General features: G+C 34.1%; 1 pseudogene; it reads right to left on the bottom strand.

Annotated features, from left to right (window-relative positions):
- Positions 1 to 2,725: 2,725 nt before the first annotated feature.
- On the bottom strand, positions 2,726 to 3,070 carry LOC101705851 (SRA stem-loop-interacting RNA-binding protein, mitochondrial pseudogene; annotated as a pseudogene).
- Positions 3,071 to 24,638: the final 21,568 nt, after the last annotated feature.

Raw genomic sequence — 24,638 nt, 5'->3', positions numbered from 1 at the left:
TACCACAAGTTTTATCCTTTCATCTTTCGATGAACATCTAGGCTCTTTCTAGATTTTAGCTTATTTTGAATATGGGTATGCATGTATTACCAGCTTGTGATGACTTTAATTCTTTAGGGAATATAACCAGGAAAGGTATAGCTGGATTAAATGAAGTTTTTAGTTTTAATTTTTTGAAGAGTCTCCATACTGATTTCCATAGTAGTTATATTTTAATCTCAGTTACCAAATTATAATATTTGCACTGATTGTGTAGCAGTCACTCCTCACTGACCTGGAAATGGTTCATTAGTTTGGTGAGGTTAGTTCTCAAGGTAGAAATATAGAAATTGAAAGTTGGAATCATTTTTTTACATGAAGAATTTGAAAATCTGGGGTAAATTGATGCAAACATGTTATTCATTAATATCATAGTGTTCATAAGCAGCAGAACCAACAATTGAATAGAGTTAGAGTCCCAGAGTTAAGGCTGGCAGATTTAAGCAAAAAGAAAAGATCAACAGAGCTAAGACAACACCAACAGAAACAAACCTTAAAGAAAACAGGATGGTCATTTAAATTTGAACTTCAGATAAATATCAAATATTATTTTGAGCAAATATATGTCTCAAATACTTACATGGGTTATGCTTATATTAACAAATCCCTATTCACAGTAAGTCAGTTCATTTGCTAACTTTGCCTCTATCCGTGGAACAGATAATCTAACTACCTTATTAAGAAATGTGTGTGTGGAGATTAAGGGAGAGTTGTTACAAAATGAAAAATAGTTTGTATACCTTTTGTGCATAACTGTGATAATGTCATGGCATTAGTTTGTGTGAGCTGGGGGTAATTATAATAGAAAAATAATGTAATCCAAATAGACATAGTAGTCAGTAAAGTGTTAGCTCCACTATCAGACTGAGTATGCTTCTCTTCTGAGAACTGGTTTTTGTTCCTCTTTCTGATATTTTAATAATTCAGTAGCTTCTTGCCAAGAATCGTTGCAATTTCTGGGGAAGGGAGAAATTTTGTTGTTCAGACAAGTATGTTCATTCTTACCATTTTCCTTCCAATGGTTATTTGCATTTATTTAGATTCCTGTTATTAGTTTAAATAGATAGTACTACAACTGAGGACATTAAGTATTCACTGACCTGCATATATTTTCTATTAAATCTTTTTCTGAAACTATTGTTTTTTTCAGTGACAAACCTTTTTATTCCATAGCTATTCAAATTATTTCTAAATAACTTACCACACCATGAGAGATTACATTGCTCTCCTGGACAAAATTGATCCATTAAAATGGGAAATGATTTTCTCCCAGATTAACACATTAACATTTGAAACTATTGACTGAAAATGTCAGCTTTTCACATTTTAAATAAATGGACTTGCAGTTACCAAAATAGCGAGATAGCTAAGCAAATTGTGGTTGGGTTTCTTAATATTTTCCACAAATGGTATTTTAAAATAGATATAAAAACATTATTTCCCTGCTGTTAATTTGCTCGTGTACTCTGCTTTATGTGAATTGATATCAATCAGTTATTAGGTATCTTTTTAATAATTTTTCCTACAAATTCTCAGTTTTTAAAAGAAATAACATTTGAGTTCTTGAGATGGTTTAAAAATCATGATCTTTTACAAACATAACAATAATAAAAGGAATTAGCACCTAAATGGTAGAGGGGCATAGTTAGGATTTAGAAATTAATATTAGATTTTTGAGGGTTAATAATAATAATGATTTCCTTCACTCTCACATGCATATATAATTTAATTTAATCGTTATAATGAGGCTTGTGAATTATTTGGAATGTATAAAATGAATCTCAGAAAGCAAAGTAACTTGTCAAATATAATGTTGCTGGTAGAGTTGGGGCATAAATTCCAAATCTGTTGCTATGCTGACTCTCCCATTGCACAATCTTTGAAAAATAAATCAATACTGAATAGTGATGCATTGTTTAAAAAGTTTTCTGATTGTTCTAAAGTTACCAATGGGTAATAGGTCATTCATATAATACTTTAACATTCTCCAATGCCTTTAATTATTCTTAATTATGTGACTTCAATTTCATTTTCAAATAATAGCATTCCTAAGTGATAGATAACTATGTTATCAAGGAAGTAGACAAAAGCCTAAATGACAATGACACAATCAAGCAATTCAACAAAGAAGAGGTACAAATAATCTGTAAGAATATGCAAGATGTTCAACCTCATTAATTATATTGGAATGAACATTAAAACAGTAATTATCACATCTGAAACAGCAGAAAATATAAAGAATGATATTATCCAAGACTAGGATATATACATTGCCTAGAAAAAACATGTATTTTGTACAAGACTTTTGAAAGAATGAAATATATATATATATATATATACATATATATATTCCAGTGTATTTGTATAGAATTATTTCAATTTGATATAATTTAGCATCAACAGAAAGTGAATTGATCATCTCATACACAGTCTTGTTAGAAGTAGGATTTGAAGCTTCTTTGATTGAAGGACTCAATGAGGACACTAAAAACCCATCTTCCCATATGTCTTTGTTCCTGACTTCAAAGTATCAGCTCTGTCCTCTCGATGATTGTTCCTTAATCACAACACAGTTACCACAATTCTAAACATCTTATCAAGACATAACATCATGCAGAAAAACTATCCCTTGGATATCTTTGTGTGTGTGTGTGTGTGTGTGTGTGTGTGTGTTTAGTTAATGGATTTAATCATCACAGAAATCTTTCTCTTCATCAGATGTTTGATCCCCTTGCAAAATTTTTGGTTTTTGAACTTGCATGTGGACCTTTACTCCATCAATTATGTGATTTTCATGTCGCACTGCATTCTGAAGTGCTTCTTCTGAAGAAAAGTAAATCCAACACATACCTTTATGAAAGCCAGTCTCTTTATCAAAAGGAAGAATGCACTTTCGTATATGGCCAAACTGAGCAAAGTGTTTTCTCAGCTCATTGGCTGTTGCAGTCCAAGGAATTTTCCAGACAAAAGCAACCTGCAGAGTAAAATTCGTTCGCAGTGCCAGGGCACTCCTCGCTAGGGAGGCTGCCATCTTCAGATATGAGAAAATATTTCCCTAAACTCCTCAAGGGATTCGTCTTTAGATCTCATTGGCAGTATTGGATATATTGTCATTTCCAAAGCAGTTGTGAACAAGGACATTGGGATTACTTTGATGGTTTTAGACTTACAATTAGAGTAGAAAAGTTGCTGAGGATTCAACAATTTTCTCCACTCAATCCACTGGGCTAGGAATTTCTTTTCCTTGAATTTATCTTAATAGAGTAATTAGAAAAATGAAGAGACATGAAAAGAAGTTGACTATTACATTTTTATAATGTTCAAAAAGCAGGGAAAGTCTACATAATTCATGAATATCCATTATATTCATACCTTATATTGATAGCAGAAAACAATGGAATAGGAAATCATAGCCCTCATATGTCTACAGGCAAGACTCAACAATACCATATGGCTTGAAATATCTTTTGGAGAGGTGCAGTAACCTAGATGAGTAGAAAACTGAGAATGTCACCACTGACAAAATTTTCATTTAAAATAGCATCAAAAAGAATAAAATATTTAGGAATAAACTTTACCAAAGAAGTGGAAGAAGTTGCACACTGAAAACAACAAAGCACTGTTGAAGGAAATTGGATATAAATTAATGTAAATATATCCAATTTTTATGGATTTCTTCCTGTTCTCAATCCTTAGCAGCCACCAATCTCTTTTATGGTTGTGTGCACTTGATTATATGTGGTACTTTATATACACGTAATCATCCAATATTTGTCTTTCTGTACTGGGTTTATTTGACTTAACATAATGTCCTCCATGTTCATCCATATGGTCACATGTGGTAGGTTTTCTTCCTTTTAAAAGTCTGAATAGTATTCATTGAATGTTCATACCACATAGTCTATATTAACTCATCCACTGATGGACATGTAGGGGGTTTGCATATCTTGACTATTTTGAAGTATCCTACTGGGAACGTGGGATGCAGATATCTCTTTGACAAATTTTATTTCTTTGGGATATATGCATAGAAGTTGGACTAGTGGATTATATTGAATTTTTTGAGGAATGCTCATATTGTTTTCCATAAAAGACTGTATCGCTACCTCAATGTGAAAAGGTTCCAAGTGCTCTATGCCCTTGCCAACACTTGTTATCCTTTTTGTTTCAATGATATTCATCCAAACAGATGTAATATGATTTCTCATTGTGGTTTTGACTTATATTTCCCTACTTAATGGTGAATACATTCTTGAGATATGTTCTACAACATACAGTAGTGCCTACAGTTAACAATATTGTACAGCATGGTACAATATGGTACAGCATGGATTGAAAACAATAAAAATTGTATCTGTATGGAACATGTAAGAACTTTTTTTGTCATTATTCCTGAAATAATATAGCATAACAACCATTTACATTGTATTAGGTATTATAAGCATTCTAGAGATGATTTAAAGTATGTGGGACATGTTAATAGGTTATATGCAAATACTGTGCCATCTTATGTAAAGAACTTGAGCATCTTTGAATTTTAGTATTTATGGGGATGCCTGAAATCAATTCCCCATGGATGGCAAAGATAAAATTATACTTAAAATTTTGTTAAGAATGTAGATCTCAGGGCTGGGGATTTAGCTTCGCAGGCGCAAGGCCCTGAATTCGATCCTCAGTACCAAGAAAAAAAAAGAATGTAGAGCTCATGTTAAGAATTCTTACAAGAAAAACAGTTCAAATTCTAACTTATATGTTGTCTTTATTGATGCAACTTAAATAATTTCCCAATACAGTTCTTCTATGTCTGATCGCTTTTGCTCTTTGATATTATTCTTATTTTTAATCTCTCTGGAATAGAATATAAATTCTCTGAAAAATACATTGATTATCCTATTCACCACCTTATCTGCCTTACTTAGAAAACTGTCTGGATTGTAGAACTAAAAATTTGCTAAATGTTGAAAAATGAGTACAAGTACCTACACATCTGTATATATAATGTCTTAGTAATATTAATTCATTATCTCTATAGGTCCTCAGTATTTTATTTTTTATACTTTTCTCTACTTTTAAAAGCATGACTATGCATTACTTCTTTAATTTGAAAAATGTTGTACAAATGGTTAAGAGGATAAGGAACATTTACACAAAGAACAGCATCGTGGGGGGAAATTATAATATCACATATTAAAATATATTTTAAGTATTTAATAATTATAACATTGTATTGTTTGAATTATAATGTGGAAACGAGTGAATAAAAAGAGAAGTGTTTATCCTGTACCAATCTCTTCTTTACTCCCTGTCCTATAGTTTTACTGGCCCTTTTCTTAAAGCCAGCCCAACAACTCTGTTCCTCACTGCATTTCAATTCATATACCCACTTAAATGCCTTTGGTATTAGATCCACCAAACTAGCAGAGCTTGCAGTTAGAATTTTTTTCTTCCTTTTTCTTCTCCTTCTCCTCCTTCTGCTCTCTTCCCATATCCTCTCCCCTTCTTCTTCTCTTTCTCTCTCCTCCTCTTTCTTCTTCCTCTCTCTCTCTCCCCCTCTCCCTCCCTCTCCCTCTCCCTCTCCCTCTCTCTCCCTCTCTCCTTTCCAAATGCTAGGCAAGCACTCTAGCACATAGCTGAACACCCAGACTAGTATTATTCAATATATAGGTTTTGATTTTTTATCATCACCCAGCTAATCATATTTTGTTATGTGTATTTTAGGTATACATTTGTATTACTTATATTAATGGCATTTATTTTTTCAGTTTTGCAATTTTTAATGTAGACAATCATATTATCTTAATGAATTGTGTTTCTTCTTTGTTAATCTTTATATATTCTATCCTTTGAATCATTTGAAAAAATTAATCAAAACTGGCCATAATATCTATTGGAAAAGTGATTATAATGATATCTTTAACCCATTTTTTTCATTTGTATGAGATATGTTCCCTTCATCATTTACCTCATTGTTGAAAAGTGCTTTGCTCCCCCACTTTTTTCTTCTTTTCCGCCTTGCCACAATTTGTCAATTTTACTTGTCTTTTTATTTATTTGTTTTGTGTATGTGTGTGTGTGTGTGTGTGTGTGTGTGTGTGTGTATGTATGTGTGGTACTGGGGATCAAACTTGGGTCCTTGCGCTTGCGCAGCAAGCAGCAAAACCACTGAGCTAAATCCCTGGCCCCAACTTGTCTTTTTATAGAACGTACTTCTGGCTTTGTTGATTCCTTTCATTGCTTCGTATTTTTCTATTTTCTTAATTTCAACTCTGACTTTCATAATGGTTTTCTTTCAAAATTTTAACTAAGTTAAAGCTCATGAGCTTTCAGCATTCTTTTTCAGTATACACACTGAATAGTATTATTTTCCCATAAAGAACAATTAGAGTCATTGCACATCTTTTGATATCCGTTTTAATTTTATATCATTGAAATATTTTATTAATGGTTTGAATTATCTAGAAGAATTTATTTTTATATTACAATTTCAAGTTTCATATGTAAGTTATTTTTTAGTTATTGATTTCTAATAAAATTAAATCCTGGCAGGAATATATTTGTTTTATAATGTTTCTTTAATGTTCATTCACACCTGCTTCATGGCATAGTAAATTGTCAATCATTGCAAAAGTCTTACATGAATGTGAAAGAAATGTGTGTCCTCTCTAATTGTCAAGTACAAGGTATTGTCAGTTACCAAATTGATTTTTTTAATTAAATTCTACATGTTTACCTTGTCTCTGTTTGCTAAGTAATTAAGAGCAATATCTTAAAATCAAATACTATGCTCACTGATTAGTCAGTGTTGGCCTTTACTTGTATACAATTTCACTTTCCATATTGTGAGACCTTTTCAGGTGAATATAAGTTTTGAATTTTTACACCTGCTGTAAAATTGAAACTTGCACTTTTATTGTTGTGTAGAGTCTTCTGACTATCAACAATACCTTTTTTCTTGTACCATTTCTCTGCTATCACGAATGCTAGTTTTTAAAGTTTGTTTTTGGTAATTGAACCTAGGGCCTTTGTAGTGAAATAAAATTCCCACCTTTTTTATTTATTTATTTTTTATTTTGAGACAGGATCTTTCTAAGTTGCCCAGACTGTAGGCTTGCTCCGAAATGCCCAACTCCATGCAACTATTTTTGACCTGTATGCATCTTTTTAAATCCAATATGCAAACATCTGACTTTTAACTTCTCATTATAGTCAAAAGCATTACAGTGGATTACAGATGTATTTGGATTTATTTCTTCTGTTAAAATTTATCATTTGCACTTCTTTAAATTTTTCTGTGCTTCATTTCCCCCTTCTTTACTGAATTTTATAAATTGGTCACCTTTTAATATCAAGATTTAACTTTTGCCAATTTAAAGGATATATATATATATATATATATATATATATATATATATATATATATATATTCCAAGAACTCTGGATGTTATTCATCTAAGAAATTTTGATGTTAATTTCCTTTTTAAAAAATTCTGTTATTGGTATATTTTAGGTATACACTATGTTTACATTTATCATTGGGTGCTTGTACCTGTACATGAGTACCTGTACTGTATCTTGGTTCTTATTTTTTCCCCATTACCTGTGCGCCTTTTACCTCTTCCACCCTTCCCTATTTACACAGATTTCATTTCCATTTTTTTCATTTCTCATAATTTTTCCTTTCCCTTCTTTCCTTTCCCCTTCCCCTCCCACCACCTCTACACCTTTCATCTTTTAATATTTCAAATTATCAATTATTCATTTTAATCATTTTAATCCTTATCTACACTTTCAGTTTCTCACATTAGAGAAACTATTTGGTATTTACACATGTGTACCTATTTATTTCACTTAAGAGTATGGCCTCAATATGCATCCATTTAGCTATAAATGTCTCTAGTTTCTCATTCTTTATGGCTGAGTAGTACTTCATTTTATAAAAAAAAAACCCCACATCTTCTTTACCCAGTTTCCAGTTGATGGGCACTTGGGCTGTTTCCAAGCTTTAGCTATTACAAACTGTGCTGCTATAAACATGGGTGCACATATATCGCTATAGTATGATTCTTTTAATTCTTTTGGGAAGATACCCAGGAGGGGAACAGCTGGATCAAATGGGACCTCTAGTCCTAGTTCTTAGAGGAATCTCCATACTGATTGCCACAGTGATTGCATGAGTCTGCACTCCCACCAACAATGGAGAAGTGTTCCTTTCTCCCCACAACCACGCCAGCAGTTGTTATTAGTTGATTTCTTCATAGCAGCTATTCTTTGAGGGGTGAGGTGGAATCTCAGTGTTGTTTTCCTCTGCATCTCTAGATTGATCAGTGATTTAAACAATTTTTCATATATTTATTTGCTGCTTTTATTTCTTTGTCTGAGAAATATCCGTTCATTTTAGGTGCCCAATTTTGAATTTGGTCTTTGAATTTGGAAGGTCTGATTTTTTTCAATTCTTTATATATTCTAGATAGTAGACCTTTGTCTGAGGTACAGCTGCTAAAATTTTTTGCTCACATTGTAAGTTGTCTCTTGGCTCTGGTGGTGGTTTCTCTTGCAGCGCAGAAGCTTTTTAATAAGATGAGATCCCAGTTGTTGATTCTTTCTGCTATTTCCTGTGCTACTGAGGTTTTGTTCACAAAGTCTATTCCTATGCCAATGTCTTCAAGAGTTCTACCTAACTTATCTTCCAGCAAGTTTAGATTTCTGTTTTAATATTTAGATGTCGAATATAGTTTGATCTTAGTTTAGTGCATGGTGATAGATATGGGCCTAGTTTTAATCTTTGGTGGGTTGAAATCCAGTTTTTCCAACACCATTTATTAAATAGGTTATCTTTCCTCCAATGAGGGTGGGTGGCTCCCTTTTGTTGAAGATGAGGTGGCTGAGTGTGTCTGGAGTTACTTCTGCATCTTCTAATGTATTCCACTGATCCTCGGGTCTGTTTCTTTGCAATTACCATGCTGTTTTTATCACAGTAGCTTTGTAGTATAGTTTCATGTTGTGGATTGGGATACCCCCTGCCATATTCTGTTGTCTAGAATTACTTTTGCTATTCTAGGTTTCATCTGGTTCCAAATGAATTTTTGGATTGCTTTCTCTAGTTCTGTGAAGTATATTGCTGGAATTTCAATTGGCATTGCATTAAATCTATATAGTAGTTTTGGAAGTATGACCATTTTTTCCATATTGGATCTTCCTACCCAGGAACAAGGGATGTCTTTCCATTTTCTTACATCCTCCTCGATCTCCTTTTTCAGGGTGCTGTAGTTTTCAGTGTAGAGGTCTTTTGCTTCCTTTGTGAGGTTGATTCCTAGATATTTCATTTTTTTGATACTATTGTAAAAGGAATTGTTTCCCGAATTTCTCTCTCAGTGAGTCTGCTATTTGTGTATAAGAAAGCTATTGTTTTTTGAGTGTTGACCTTATATCCACCTACTCTCCTGAATCTATCAATTAGGTCTAGAAGTCTTTTGGCCGAGTTTTTTAGGTCTTCCATGTAAAGTACCATATCATCAGCAAATAATGACAGTTTAACTTCTTCCTTTCCTATCTTTATTCCTTTTATTTCTTTCTCTTTTCTAATTGCCATGGCTAATGTTTCCAGAACTGTACTGAACAGGAGTGGTGATAGTGGGCATCCTTGTCTTATTCTTGATTTTAGTGTGAAAGTTTTCAGTGTTTGATCATTTAATATGATGTTGGCTGTTGGTTTTTCATAGATAGCCTTAATCAGGTTGAGATAAACATCTTCTATTCCAATTTTCTGTAGAGTTTTTATTATGAATGGATGTTGGATTTTGTCAAATGCCTTTTCTGCATCTATTGAGATGATCATATGGTTTTTGTCCTTGACTCTGTTATTTTAGTGTACTACATTTATTGATTTATGAATGTTGAACCTTCTTTGCATCCCTGGGATAAATCCGACTTGGTCAGGGCATATGATTTTCTTGATGACGCTCTGTATTGTGTTTGCCAGTATCTTGTTGAGGATTTTTGCATCTGTGTTCATTAGGGAGATTGGCTTGTAGTTCTCCTTTTGAGTTGGGTCTTTCCCTGGTTTTAGAATCCAAGTCACACTTGCTTCCAGGAATGAGTTTGGAAGCCTTGCTTCCCTTTCAATTTCCTTGATGAGTTTAAACAGTAATGGTGATAGTTCTTCTTTAAATGTCTTGTAGAATTCATCAGTGAAGCCATCAGGACCTGGGCTTTTCTTTGTTGGTAAATTTTTTATTACATTCTCAATTTCACTCATTGTAATTGGGGTGTTTAGAATTTCTATATCTTCTTCATTTATCTTTGGCAATTTGTATGTATCTAGGAATCTGTCCATTTCTTCTGTGTTTTCCATTTTATTAGAGTATAGGTTCTTGAAGTTGGTATAGATGATCCTCTGGGTTTCTGCTGGGTCTGTTGTGACTTCACCTTTTTCATTTTTAACTGCATGGATTTGAGCTTTTCTTTCCTTTTTTTGATAAGGTTGTCTAAAGGTTTATGGATTGTATGTAGTCTTTTGAAAAACCAACTCTTTGTTTCATTGATTTTTTTTATTATTCTCTTAGTCTCCATTGCATTGATTTCTGTTCTAATCTTTATAATTTCCTCTCTTGTACAAGGTTTGGGTTTGTTATGCTTTTCTTTTTCTAGGAGCTTGAGGTTCTGTATTAGGTTATTTATCTGTGTTCTCTCTGTTTTCCTAATATGGGCATTCACTGCTAAGAATTTCCTGCATAGAACTGCTTTCATTGCATCCCATAGATTCCTGTATGTTGTACTGGCATTGTCATTTACTTGTAGAAACTGTCTAATTTCTTCTTTAATTTCCTCTGTGACTCATTGGTTGTTCAGGAGGGTGTTATTCAATTTCCATGTGTTTGTGGGAGTTTTGCACTTTCTTATATTATTGCCCTCCAATTTTATTGCACTATGATAATTTCAATTTTTTACATTTACTTAGACATGTCCTAGGAGCTAGCATGTGGTCTATTTTGGAGAATGACCCTTGTGCAGCCGAAAAGAATGTGTATTCTGATTTTGTGGGGTGGAACACTCTGTAAACGTCTATTAAGTCCATTTGTTCAGTAGCTTGGTTCAGTTCTAGAATTTTGTTATTAATTTTTTGTCTAGATGTCTGTTTGTGATAGTGGGGTATTGAACTCCCCCACTACAATTGTATTAGTGCTTATTTGGTTTTTCATGCCCATTAATATTTGTTTTGCATAGTTGGTGGCATTTGTATTTGGTGCATATGTATTCAGGACTGTCATCTCTTCCTCTTGGATTGTTCCCTTCACAAGGATGTAGTGACCATCTTTGTCTCTCTTAATTAGTTTTAGTTTGAAATCTACTTTGTCTGAAAATAAGATTGCTACCCCTGCTTTTTTCTGGGTTTCTGTCCCATGGAGAACTGTTTTCCATCCTTTAACTTTCAGTTTATGAATTTCTTTTTGAGTTAGGTGTGTTTCTTGTATATAGCATATTGCTGGATTTTCATTCTTAATCCATATTGTCAGTCTATTTCTTTGATTGGTGAATTGAGGCCATTAACATTGAGATTTATAATTGAAAAATATTGAGTCATCCTTGTCATGATATTTTGCTGTTGCTGGCTCTTTTATTTCTTATTTTTCCCCCTTTCTCTTTAGTTTCTTACCTTGCTTGGTGACTTCCCTCTATTGGACCTCATGGAGTTGTGACCTTTATTGTCTTTTTTTCTAAGATATTGCTTAGAATCATTTGGAGTGCTGGTTTGGTGTTCATGAAATTTCTCAGGCGTTCTTTGTTGTGGAAGTATCTAATTTCCCCATCAATTTTGAAAGATAGTTTTGCAGGATGCAACAGTGTAGGTTGGAGGTTATTTTCTTTTAGGGCTTGAAATACTTCACTCTCAGGCTCTCCTTGATTTGAGGGTTTGTGTGGAGAAGTCTGCCATGATTCTGATGGGCTTTCCTTTTTAGGTGATTTGTTTTTTTTCTCTAACTGCTTGTAGGATTTTGTTCTTCTGTTGGGTTTCTGAGATCTTAACTATTTTATGTCTAGGTGTATATTTTTTTGATCATGGCTAGTTGGAGTTTTATATGCTTCACTTATCTGTATGTCTAATTCTCTAACTCTGTCTGGGAAGTTTTCTACTATTACTTCTGTGAACAGTTTTTTTTATGTCAATTGTATTTTCTCCTGTTTTTTGGTGGAGTCCTATCAGTCTTATGTTGTACTTCTTTGCATCATCTCACAGCTGCTGGATTGATTTCTCATGGTCCCTTACTATTTTGAAGAGATCTCTGTTTTCATAGTCCGTAACTGCAATCTTCTCTTCTATATCTGAAATTCTATCTTCAGATTCCTTAATCTGCTCTGCATTCTTTCAATGGAGTTTTTAATCTCCTGAATATCTGTTTGAATCTGTTTCATGGATTCCATTTCTTTCTTATGTTGGGCCATCATAGTTTCCATTTCTTTCTTATGCTGGGCATTCATGGCTTCCAGCATGTTTCTGAGCTCATCTGTTTTTTTTATTTGTTTCTGTTCTGGAGTCTAATCATGTCTTTCATTCTGCTCACCATCTCTGTAGTTATTTGGGAAATTATTTCTGTTTTGAATTTTTCTAGAGCCTCATTCATCTGATTTGTTACTTCCTGTGCTATCAGTTCAGGGTGTCCAGGTAGTTGATTATCAGACTTTTCCACCTCATTTCCCACAGAATTTGCCTTTTGTGGAGTGGAAGTCTGAGTTTGTGCCTTGCTTAAATGTCTTCTCATTTTTGTTTTTGGTACTGTCCTTGGTTTAATTCCTAGGTTGATACTTTGAAGTTGTTTATTGTAAGTATCTTTGTTAATGTATTTAGAACACTTATGGAATGGTTGCTTCTTAGAGGTATCTTCCAGATATAGCTGGTCTTTAGGCTTTGAGTCTCTAATGGCTCTGAAGTTGTCTCATTTTCATTATACCAGGAAGGAGAACTGATTAGATCAATCACAACACCTTAGCCCAAGTGATACAATCAGCAACACAATAGCATCAAGTACCTCTTAGAAAATGACAATTTGTGGTAGTTATTAATCTATCACCTTTAACTATGTGAATTAAATCAAAATCAAGGACCAACTCAACAAACATTTATAGTGAATAAACTCTTCAAAGTAGCAACTTTACCCTTCAGGATGGGGAGTTAGAAGGCTTTGGGGAGGGAGGAGTAGGTAAGTACAAGGATAAGGGAAGGTTCTCAGTGAAGCCAGAGGGCACAGGCAAGAGAAGAAAAGAGAAGACAAGAAAGATAAAGAAGAAATACGAATTAAGGGGAGAACAGGAACACAAAGGGAGATGAAGAACTGTGTGGGACAGCTAGGGAGCAAAGCAGAGAGAGAAAGAAAAGAGAAAAGAAAAAAAGAGAAAAAGAAAAATTTTACAAGAGTAGCAAAGAAGGAAAAAAATTAAAAATAAGAGCAAAAACATAGTGGTAATTTTGAAAATAACAAATAAAAGATAAAAATGAAGGGTCCCCTTCAGGGTATGTCTCTGCTGTCACAGTAGTCAATGTGAGCAGCAGTGTGCAGATATAAGTCAATGAGTCTCAGCAAGCCAGTCGCAGACCCGTGAGATTCAGGCAGATGTCAGGCTGCATGTCCCAAGTTGAGCTCCCTGACCTCCTGCAGGGTTGAACTCTGCCAGGTTCTACTGCAGGTTCCAGCTGCCTTTCCCCTGAAGATAGTCCAGGTTCCGATGTGAGGTGACGATCCCTCTAACTTACCAAACACGGTAGTATGGTGTGCCTTTATTGCAGAGATTTTCTTCACTTTTCTAATGGGCTTCAGTTTTCATCAGGGAGCCTGAGAGAGGCCCTCTCTCTGTTGCTCACTTCCGCAGCTAAGGACAATGGCCTTTAACCCCCGCGTGCCTCTGTACCATGGATCCAAGTAGCTGTATAGCCAAGAGGCTGAGGGGGGAGGCTGTTGTTGCAGGCTCCTGAGCAGCTAAGCTAGAGGCTGGTGGGCATGCCCGGGGGTCCTCACCAGTTTGGTCTCCTCATCACAAGTGTGAGGAGCGAGCTGGACTGAGTAGGGCACACTCAGCCTGTGCCTGCTCTGCCTGCATGCACAGCTAAGCTGGAGGCTGTTTTGATGTTAATTTCTTATCCCTGCACACACTCCCCAGCACTGCAGAGGGAATATAAATTCAAATCCTCTACCATTGTAAGGAGCATGCTAATATTATGACTTTTAAGTGGAACTTTTTTACTTAGACTCTCAATATTTAACAGAAGTTCTCTCAATTATCTTCCATTGTTATCTTATGAATGTCTCTCCTTCTTTATGTTTTAAAGGACAGCGTAGCCTTTTGAGAGTTTCAAATTAATGCAGAAGATTTCCACTTGAATTCTCTATTCAAGGCTTGATTCTTTCCTCCACTCTTCTAGTTAAAAACAAGCTTCTTGGTTTCACAGATAGATGAAACACCTTAAAAACAACAACAGATGGAGGCTTAGCATCAGTTTCATACACTGGTTCTCAGCTTTTGTAATATCTTGTGAGCAGTGATGTTGCATTAGAAAGTTGTTTTGCTAAGTTATCTAGCCTATTTGGCCATTTTGAAATGGCATAATTTTATGCTATTTGCCTAATATATTACCAGAAAGAGGAGGCTCATAATTATCTTTTAAAATAATTGGTGTAAACATATTTTTCAAAGTTATGATGAAAGGAATGCTTTCTGAGCTCCATCTGGGGTTACAGAGTAGCTATGCATGTGAGGGGAAGCCTAAGAAAATCTGTACAATTAAGTTCATTCCTCTACTTTATACCAAGAAAACTGCCAGTATCTTAATCATGTTAAACCTTATTAAAAGTACTATGAAAGCTTATTCAACTAACTGATCAAACAGAAGCAATCTTAACTATTTCTATTAACCTACCCACAAGGGACAGCTATATTGATAATATTAAACTAATAAAAACACCTTTCTTTCTTTCTTTGACTGATCACATGAAGAAGTCACACCCACACTTAATCCTGATATTCCTGTAGGTACAAATTTGAAAAGCTCTGTAATCAATATTGTATATGATTTCTACTTTAACATTAAGTTTTAAACAAATATCCCCAGAGATAATGGAATTTGACTCTGTTATTGGATTTGGAGATGATTATGGATAGGGTTGGAGATAAAAAGTGATAAGAAGCTTGCTCTTAGTAAGTAACTCCTCAGTGACAGTGTTAGTTTCTTCTAACAAAGGTATAGGAAGGATAGTTACATTTGTTAAGGGAGGTAACAATATTTTAGCCGGGGGAGATTGGTTTGGGGAATATGCAGATGTCTGCACCCTCTGATATCACCCCTTTGTATTCTCTGTATCCATCTTGTTCCTGTTCAATGTTACAATTTTGCAAGAGAAAATTGGTGAACCTGTGGATTTAACTGAAATAGTGATTTGTTCCCTCAGGATCACGGTCACGGTCAGTATTTGGTTTTCTTTTTATTCAATCTTAGAATAACAGGAAACAACAGTTTTATATAGCACGGTCATGGTCATGTAAACATCTTCCTTGATCCTAGGGATGTATTTTCTACAAGGTTTCCAGCATTGTTAATAGCAGCCACCTCCACTCCATGGTCCTTGACTTGTGCATATTGTACTGTAAAAGTGACAACCACTTCCGCCAACGCTTTACTTTCAGTAATTGCTGTGTTCAAGATGCCAACTGGCATTACTGAATCAGCTGTTTTGTCATTGTATGGCATGGACTACTTGATTGTTATCCATAATTATTAACAGAATTTGGCACTGCATTCAGTGTACATTAAGGTAAATAATTACTTTTAGCTTTTATTATTTTTTGTGTGTCTGTAATATGCAATGCTCATTGTAGTAATTTCAATAGTAGTTGATTTTCCTGGGTTCAAACAGCAGGAAGCAATTTTACTGAACTAAATGAAAATATCAAGGATATTAAATAAATGCCAGGCATCTCACAGAACTGAAGCGAAGGAGTACCAAGAAGGCATAGAAAATGGATAGGAACCAAGGAAGTTCAGAATTTGTCCCCAAGAGTGTTCAGATGTTGAATAGCTGAAAACAAACTCAAAATGATAAATAAGTACAGTGAGTGAAGACATGGTTTAAAATCCTAGTATGTCACATCAACAGGAATTGGCCCGGCAGTAAAGCAGGTTACTTTAAAAAACTAAAAATGAGTCTCCAGGTAGTGAAAGCACAAAGGATATTAACATACATGAGAAGATAGATACAGGAGACAAGATAGGAAGTCAACCCAAATGAGAAGGAAAGAGCCAAATAAGAATGCATTAAACAGGTTCTTATAAACAACATGCCAGAGCCAAGTGGCAAAGATTGGCAAGCATGCATTCTAATCTTGGAATACCACAATGCATCTTATGAGAAAGGAAGTAGTTATATATAGAAGACAGAGGCAGGACTCTGTTCCATAGTTCTCAGGACTTCAGCAATTGCCCGCAGCAGATTCAAAAGTGGAATAGCAAGAATTTTGGTAGGGTTAACGTGGATGTCTTAGCAAAATCTTCTATGTTACAAAGGACAACAGAAGCACTAAAAGACTCTCGTCCATATTTTTACCATATCTGAATTATGATTTCAAAATTTCATAGTATTCTTATGCAGCTAGGTTCTTCAAAACATAGTCAAGCATTTCTCCATTGAGTCATTGTCACCTGCTTTCCCATACAAATGCTCTTTATTCTTTGGATATTATCCTTCAGCACTACAAACCCTCTTACTAACCTGGAAGGGGGAATGGTGAAATTATGTTCCCTTTCTTCTTGTCCATTTGAACAGTTTGGTCCAATTAGATGAGACCTCCTAGAGACATAATTATACTTCAAGCTCAAAGAATGATTTTTGAGTAGCGTTTTGGGATAACAATAATTGTTTACTCAACAGCAATGAACTTAATCCTCTAAAGGGCAAAAATCTATTCCAAGTTGGAATATTATTATCAGTAAGCAAACTGAAAACCAGGTTAAGTTTAAAAGCTGATTCCAAAAGCATCATTTCTGTTTCAATCTGCCAGTTTTGATATATAGGCTTGCCTCAAGCATCCTGCTTGACTTTTTCAGTGTCAAACTCAAATGTCATCTTTTCTAAGATTGATATCAAAAATTTAACTTCTTTCTTGCTGAAATGATAGAAACATCTGTAACCTACAAGTTTTAAGATTTGTTAGCTTTATCCTAGAGTAAAATTAGGATAAGGCCAGTGATTTTAGGCTTTCTCTCTGTTGCATCTTATGTCTTAAAAGAAGGATAATTGGAAATGTTCAGTATTCTCGATGGATAACCAAATTAAGCATTAAAATGGTATGACATAGCACTTACTTTATTGCATAAGAAGTACCCTATGTGAGTGGTTGTAAGACAGGCATAGAAACCAACCTTCAATATAGTCTCCCTATTAGTTCTTATCTCTGGTATTCATGTCTCTGGGTTGTCCTGTCCTGTGTGGAATCAGAGCTGATCCTGTATAACCAATGGAATGAAAAGGTCTTCCACATTGGTTTCTTATCAATCACTCTGGGGAAAGCCAGCTGCCATGTTAGAATACCTAAGCATCTTTGGAGAGAGGCCAATGTAGAGAATAGTTGAACATTCACTTCCCAGTTGTGTGAGTGAGTGATCTTGTGAGTCCATTCCTCTAGCCACAGTGAAACCTTCAGAAGACTTCAGCTCTGATCCACACCTGATTGAAAAATGTGAAGCCACAACTGTCCAACAAAGTGCTCCTGGAATTCCTGACCCAAAGAGATGATGAAAAGCAATAAAAAAACTCATTGCTTGAAGCCCCTATGGTTAGATGATTTTAGGTAGCAATAAAATAATCTATAAGAGAATGAGTTTGACTTATTAGCAAGTGTTAGCATTCAATAAATGGTTTGAATAAATGAATGAATATCAACAGAAATAGGAAATCTCTAAAAAGTAACAGTGATACATCAGTATCCATTTCCTAGTCAGGAACCTCTGATTGGCCTCTGGGAATGCCAATCATGAGATATCAGGCCCTTGCCTCATGTTGATTAGTCAGTCTTCCCATAGTTCATATTAGCAATGCAGATGAAAACGAAACAACATTCTCCTGTTCCTTTCTGGGTTACCACCTTGTTTCATTCGATGAAGTTTACTGAGGTGACCTGAATTTAGGATACTAAGTTCTTTTGGAATTGCAAGAGTACTTGGTTATTTCACGAAATCTGTCTGAATGTGTCCACATTCTTCTTGATTTTAGCTATGATTCTTGCTGTACTGCAGTTAGCTATTTTATAAGGCAGTGGTTGTTGTAGGGGGAAATCCACTCATTTTTTCAGCTGGAAAAGTGACTATGAATAAATCCTTTATTTCATAGAAATTATTCCAAAGCTATTCTAATGATTCTACTTACTGAATGTCACTTATACTTTATTAGAATCTGCAAAATCTTGTTCCATGTAGTTATTTAACATTTTTGACTAAATAAACTAGTCAATCCAACAAGCAGTCGATTCTCCAAACTGATTGTTTGCTTTTTGTTTATTTTTCCTCTTCTATGATTAACCTTGAACTAAGTCAATAGAATTTACTGGATATATATAATAGCAATATTTATGAGCTAGTAATCTAAAGTGGATTCTAGTGATACTGAAGCACTTATTCTCTGGTAGATTCAAATTTTATGTGTTGTACAAATGTCTCTCATTTTCATTTTGTCTTTGATTTTTTCATTTCAATTTATGACTATTTGAGATGTACACAAAAACAGAAAACAATCAAGACACTTGTCCATATTTAACAAATACTAAATTTGCCTTATTTGTATCATATTTTAAAAAGAAATTAAAGTACCAAACCAAGTAGCGTTCCCCTTTCTTGCCATGGAGAAGTACATCATAATAATGCCAATATTTTAATTTTATTAAATATTTATATGTGTTCATATACAATATGTTTTAGTACTTTTGTGATCTAAGATTGTATATAAGCCTCAAAAAAGTCCAATATGCCTATGGAAAATATAAGGCTAATAAATAATATGTTCATTCATTTAGACTATTTTGTAAACTTGTATGTACTCAACATTATGCTTTTTAAAATTATCCATACTAATTCAAGTCAATCATGTTAAATTTTAATGTTATATATTATTCAATATATATTTGTAGTATATTTAATTGATTCATTTTTTTAGTGATGGAGATCTTAGGTTGTTCCTTGCTTTCTAGTCAGTTGTAGAAAGATTAACTTGAGTCATTTGTAGAAATATAGATGCACCTTGAGACCATAATGTTAAGTGAAACAAATTAGATATACAAGCTTAAATGTCACATGGTTTCTCTTCTATGAGAAGCCCAAAGTATAAATAAAGAGCAAAATAAAAGATAGATAATAAGAGTAAGAAGTTAGATCTTTTTCCAGTGGGCAGGGGACCAAGAGATGGAGGGAAGGGGGTGAAAGGGAGGGAAAGGGAATGAAAAGGCGGTCTCATAGTAATGGAGTAGTGACTGTGACACACCTGCATAGTATGTGTGAGCTGTGAAGGTCAGTGGGGCCAATCAAGAAGGCTATATAGAGCTGTCCCATAGAGAGGTGTTCACTAGGAGGAAGTCCTATAAGGTGGATATGAGGGTTGCAGTCATACAGGAGTTTAGAGGCGGCAGAGGTCTGGAAAATGAGTGGAAGGTTGTTGAGCTTTGCTTCTACTTCAAGTTTTTCATTGATGGCTTCTGGATTCAGGGCCATTAGAGAAGCTTTAGCACTCTAAAGTTATAAAGAAATTTGTCATGTTTTCTTTTACTGGTTCTGTGATCTTCAATATTTGTTGCATGTAGAAGTCATTACAGTTTTATCATAATGTTTTATTTTCTTATAGGGTTAATTTCTACTCATCAATCTTTATTTTTTGAATTTTGCTGATAATTTTTGCTTATGAACATTAGAATCAGCTTGTCTAGTTCCAAATGAAAATTTGTGCTTAGTTTTATAGAGATCATGTTACACTAATGAATTACTGATCCTTTAAATTGGTATCTTTCCTATAGAGAGTTTTACCTTCTAAAAACACAGTATGGAAAGAGTACTATTTAAAAGTCTCAATATAAAGACAAACATTAAATTGAAAACTTGTAACTTTCTGTTAGAGGATTAAGTTAAAAACAACTGAGAAAACATGAGACATAATTAAATACACACAAAGTACAGAATAGATATCAAACATATCTGTCATATCATTAAATTTAGTTCAGCTTAATGCACTAGTTAAAAGCAGAAATATTATATTAGATCATGAAACCATTCCAACTCTATTATGTACAACAGAACCATTTGAAAAATGGTACGTTTTAAAACGTTAAAATTAAAATGATGGAGGAATATATACCAGATAAATAAAGACAATTGAGTGTCATAATTTTACTACTAAACTGTGTAATTCAAGCCTCCAAAACATTAGAGGCAAAGAAAGACCCTTCATAATGTTAAAGAATATAATTAACAAGGAAGATATCTGTATGTATGCCTGTATTTCTCCCGAAAAAATTCTTTTCACACTGTTTCTCTAATAATAACTTAGCAATTGTAGGAAGCTGGCTATCTTTTCCTCATCACTTGGGATATATATACGTATTTCCTATTAGCAGTCATTAGTATTTGACAGTATTAATGCTGTTGAGATTGCTTCTATTGGTTTATCATTTCTTTCTAGGTAAATTTTATCTTTTTCTAGTTGCTTTTCAGAGTTTTTTCTCCTCCTCCTCTTCCTTTTCTTCTCCTCCTTCTCCTCTCCTTCTTCTTCTTCTGCTTCTTTTGTTCCTCCTCCTCCTCCTCTTCCTCCTTCTTCTTCTCCTTCTTTTCATCCTCCTCCTCCTCTTGATGCATGTCTCACGTCTTGTTATAGGAGCATTTCATTTTATTTTTCCTGCTAGGATTAAACATTGTGCTCCTTCATAGTAATCCTTTATTTTAATTCTGGAAAAAAGTAATTCTTATACTCTCTATTCTGGAATTTCATTAGAAATATGCTTATTTTCAGGTTCTCACTCCCACATCTCTTAATCTCTTAGTGGAGGCTTTTCTTTCAATATGTGTTGTTCTGACTCGCTGAATCTCATATAGCTTCTAATTCAATGTTCTGTGTCCATCAATGTGAGGGTTTAAGTATGTTTTATTATATCCAGTCATCTGTCATGTAACAAGAGGGCTATGTTCTCATAAAGGTGACAATAGGTGATTTTGTTGTGCAAATGTCATGCACTGTTCTTACACACATTTAGACGGCATAGCATGTTACACACCTAGACTTTGCAGTATAGACTGTTTTTAAACTTTTTACATAATTCTTACTTTTAAAACATTTTATTAAAAGCTAAGACAGAAGCACACATTAGCCTAGGCCTGTACAGGGTCAGGATCATCACTGTTTTCCACCTCCACATCTTGTCCCACTAGAAGATCTTCAGAAATAAAAACATACATGGCATTGACATCTCCTACGTCAAAAGTGCTTCTTTGGAATGCCTTCTGAAATGCTTGCCTGAGGCTGCAGTTCATTTTCTTTCTTTTGTTTGGAAGTAGAAGGTGTACACTCTAAAATAACACTGAATAGTACAGTAACTACATACTACCCTTCACCTGTTCAGAGGAAGAAATGAGGGTCTCAGTACAGACCCTCAGAGACAAGGCACTTGTCCCATGTGAGAAGCTTCTATTCATTCCTATCCAGTGTTCTCCAGGGAATGGCAGAAGCAGCTCTGGTCTATAACAATCTACTTCCTTCTAGCTTTCTTTAATAGGTGCTGTTGCTGAGGTGCATTTCTGAAAATGCTGTGCCCAATTATTGTTATTAGTTATAAGGAAGATTTGCTTTTTTCAAGTAAATGTCATGGGATATTCAGCTTTGAATTTCATGGGAAGGATTGAAATTTGATACCTGTTGATAGTGACTATAAATTGTACCCAGCTGAAACCATCCATGAAAACAGAAATTATGATTTAAAGAAAGAATTTTTGATGAGTAAATTGGCTACATAAGAGATTAAACAGTTGAAAGACAAGTAGGCTCCATAGTTTTCATGTCACATAAACTAATAAGTCATTTATTTTCATTATCGATATGATACACTATGCATAATTTTACATGCTATATTTTATGCAACTGGCTGCAGAGTAGGTTTGTTTACAGCAATGAAACCACAAACAATGAGAGTATGTGTTAACTTCTTGTTAATCCAACTTTTATTGAAGTATACTGACAAATAAAATGTGTATATATTTAAGGTGTACAATGTAAAGACTTGATATATGTATACATTATGCAATGATCAGGGCACTTAAATTAATTAATACTTATAGTCTATAGTTATTATTGAATGGATGAATGGATGAAGACATTCAAAATTTCCTCTTTTATCAAGTTTCAAGCCATATTGTATAATTTGAAGTCATGTGGCATGGTGCTACAGCTTCATTCTGTTTTCTTAAGATCACTTTGGCTATTTGAGAACCTTTTTTTTGTTCCATATGGTTTTAGAAATTTTTTTATTTCTGGGAAAAAGATTATGGGAATTTCAACAGAGATTGCACATATGTTCTGGTCTTGTTCATTTTGATGATGGTGAGAGGTCATGCTTTCTGATTTTTGAAGTTATGATAATATACACTCAATGTAACATTCACCATCTTAATTTTAGCATGTAGTTCAGTGGCATTAAATACACTCATAATCATGTGCAACCATCACTGCTGTCCACCAAAAGAACTTTTTCCTTTGACAAAACTGAAAGTCTGGGTATATTAAACAATACTTCGCCATTCTCCTCCACTTCCTGGAAATCACCATTCAATTTTCTGTCTTTTATGCTTTTCACTGCCCTAAATACTTCCTATACATGGAATAACACAGTAATTGTCTTTCTGTGACTGGCTTATTTCACTTGGCATAATATCCACAAAGTTCATGAGTCCATTTTGTATTACGTGTCACAATCTCATTCTGTTTTAATGAGTGACATCTATGCATTTTTACCACAGAAGATTTACATTTGTTTTCTGTGAATTATTTATGTATGTTTCCAACATTGTTATATTCTGTTCAGCATTTCTGGATTTCTGCAGTATGATGATTTTCAAGTTACCTGCCAGACTTGTGTAATTATGTAATACAATAAATGAGGTAATAAGGAGACTTATAGTATTATCATCAATACATTATGCTAATGGATAAAAAGGAAAAACCATACCAATGAGAGCTCTTTACCTCACACTCAAGATTAATGAATGATTTTCATAGGATTTACATAGTTTAGAACACTAACACCACTTGCTTAGAAACTAATTGACCAATAGAGGTGGAGGTATGCTTAATTGATTGTGCTGGGAGACACACATAAAAAATGTCAGAGTTAATTTTCCATTTAAGTGGAATAGAAAATTGTTAACTATAGATTTATCCAATTGAGAATTGTACCTATCAGGGATTATTAAATATAATATTTATAGATATTTCAGGACACATTTTAGTGCAGAAATTGTTTGGTAACAAACATTTACTTTGAAAATACTATGTGCCAAACATTATTTTTGGTGCCAGCAATGCTTTGGTGAATAATACTGGTATAAATCTTTTTTTTTTTTGGTGCTGGGGATCGAACGCGGGTCCTTCTGCTTGGAAAGCAGGCGGTGGAAACACTGAGCTAAATCCCTGGCCCCACTGGTGAATAATATACAGAGGAATCACTACTTCTCCAGGCTTATATTTTAGAGAAGAAAGAATAAATGAAAGGATATTTGGAAACAGAAGAATTCCAGTATTAAATAGGTTTCAGGTTTTAAGGAGGACTTGAAAGAGGTTGAGGAGTAAGCTGTGGATCTATCTAGGAGAAGAACTTCATCTTCATGGTGAACAGACAAGTCAGAAATGGTCAGAATGGACAGAATGCTGCCCTTTAAAAAATGGATTATCTTATACATTGCATGAAAAGTGAAGACTCACAGAAAACTTGACCACAATGGAATTTTGTTTATAAACCCATTATTTTATATTTTCTTTATTTTAACTGATACATAAAACATAAAAGTCATACATGTTAATGGGGTAAGGTGTAATGTTTTAACACACATGTGTAGCATAATGTTAACTTCATCTTAAATATTTATCTCCTCAAACATTATTTCTCTATGATGAAAATTTTCAAAATCTTTTCTACTAGCTTTTTGAAATGCAAAGGACATGGCTGTTATCTATAGTAATGAATACCGTGCAATAGTGCCCCATAGTTTCTTGTCTCTCTATAACTTTAGTATATTGACCAGCTTTTCTTGTCCCCTCACATTCTACTCCTAACTTCTCTGAGATCAATATTTTTTATATTCCAAACATGAATGAGAGCCTATGGTACTTTCTGTGCCTGGCTATTTAACTCAACATAGTGATCTCCAGTTCTATCTATGTTGTTGTACACAACAAGATTTTCAATTTTTTATGCTGAATAGTATTAATAATTATTATTTTTGAAGTTAAGTGAGGAGAATGGGCTGTGATTCTGACATAGTTTTGTTCATATGCGAATCTTCCTAGAATATCTCAAGTCTGAAAAAAGTAATA

The sequence above is a fragment of the Heterocephalus glaber genome, unplaced genomic scaffold (genome assembly GCF_053883595.1).
Source record: "Heterocephalus glaber isolate CG9 unplaced genomic scaffold, H.glaber_assembly_v1.0 deba00001764, whole genome shotgun sequence".
Taxonomy (NCBI): domain Eukaryota; kingdom Metazoa; phylum Chordata; class Mammalia; order Rodentia; family Bathyergidae; genus Heterocephalus; species Heterocephalus glaber.
Note: the sequence above shows the minus strand (reverse complement) of the source record. Positions and strands in the feature narration are given on the sequence as shown.